Raw genomic sequence first — 1745 nt, forward strand, 5'->3', positions numbered from 1 at the left:
GCAACAAAGCCCACATGGAAGAAGCACACCAGCCTGTGTGATCATGAGGTGTCGATGGGATCAGGGATCAGGCATCAGAAGATCCAAAGTAAACAATCATACTGATGAGAATGAAGTGGGTAAGGGGCAGAGTGGAGACCCAAAACCTATATGTATACAATTGGACATCCCCTCACAGAAGGGTCACAGGGAAGGGACGAGCCAGCCAGGGTACAGTATAGCACTGAAGAAACATACAACATTCCTCTAGTTCTTTAATGCTTCCTTCCCCCCACTCCCCCACCATCATGACCCCAATTCTACCTTACAAATCCAGCTAGACCAGAGCCTGCTCTCAACACAGGGAATCCAGGGCAGATAAACCCCTCAGGAACAACAATGGGAGTATTGATACCATGAGGGTAAGGGGAAAGTGGGGGGATATAGGGGGAGCCACTCACAATGATCACCATATAACCACCCCATAAAGGGGGAAAAACAACAGAAACGTGGGTGAAAGGAGACAGCAGTCAGTGTAAGATATGAAAATAATAATAATTTATAAATTATCAAGGTTCAGGAGGGAAGGTGAATGAGGGAGGGAGGAAAAAAATGAGAGGCTCATACCAAGGGCTCAAGTAGAAAGAAAATGTTTTGAAAAGGATGATGGCAACATATTTACAAATGTACTTGTCACAATGAATGAATTCATGGTTATAAGAGCTGTAAAAGCCCCCAATAAAATTATTAAATTTAAAAAAACCCTGATGGAGCAGAACTCTATTCTGACACATACAGGATTACCATGATTCAGAATAGACTCATTGGTAATTGGTTTTTTATTTGTTTTGCTTTTGAGGCACAAGCAAGCTGGAAGGAACCAGTATTTAACAAGCAAGACTTGGCCTTCAAATTGCCCTCAGAACATCTGACCTGAAGCCTAAGTTATCAGAATAAAATGTGTGGAAAGAAGCCAAAGCTAAGACCTGAGCCAACCCCGGATAAGAAGAAACTCTCTCCCACAAGAGAAATGCAAGCGATTGAAATCAGCCTCTCTTGGCCATGAGACGCACAATGGAGGATAAACATTGATTAACAGAGATTATCTATGTGGAAATAGGTATTGCTTCAAAATAAGCCTGTAATCTTCCTGTGTCCTTTGAGAAAATCTATTTAGGTAGCTGTTGTTGGGTTCTGTCAAGTGACCCTGATGTACAACAGAAAGGAACCCTGCCTGGCCCTGGACCGTCTTCATATGTGTTATGTGCAAGTCAATTGCTCCTGCTTTGTTATCAATCCATCTTATTGAGATTTCCCCCCTATTTTGCTGTCCCTCCAATTTATCAAGCATTGTGTCTTTATCCAGAGACTCTCTCCCTCCTGATAATATGTCAAAAGTATGAGACAGTCTCAGCATCTTTGATTCCAAGGAGTGAGGCGCCCTGTTGAGCATCTCCCCAAGTGCATGTGCTTATTCTTCTGACAGGGTCTTCAGAATTCCTGGCCAACACCATAATTCAAAGGTCTCATTTCTTCTCCAGTCTTCCTTATTAATTGTTCAGCTTTCAGATGTATATGAAGGGATTGAAAATACCACAGCTTTAGATAGATATTTGAATCCTAAGAGTGAAATCTTTGCTCTACAACATTTCAAAGAGATCTTTTGCAGAATATTTACACAATCCAGTAATGTTATTTGATTGCTGTTTCCATAAACATTATTTATGGATCCAAATAAAATGAAATTTTGGACAACTTCAATATTT

The sequence above is a fragment of the Echinops telfairi genome, unplaced genomic scaffold (genome assembly GCF_000313985.2).
Source record: "Echinops telfairi isolate 266 unplaced genomic scaffold, ASM31398v2 ScPeMD7_70;HRSCAF=299, whole genome shotgun sequence".
Classification (NCBI taxonomy): Eukaryota; Metazoa; Chordata; class Mammalia; order Afrosoricida; family Tenrecidae; genus Echinops; species Echinops telfairi.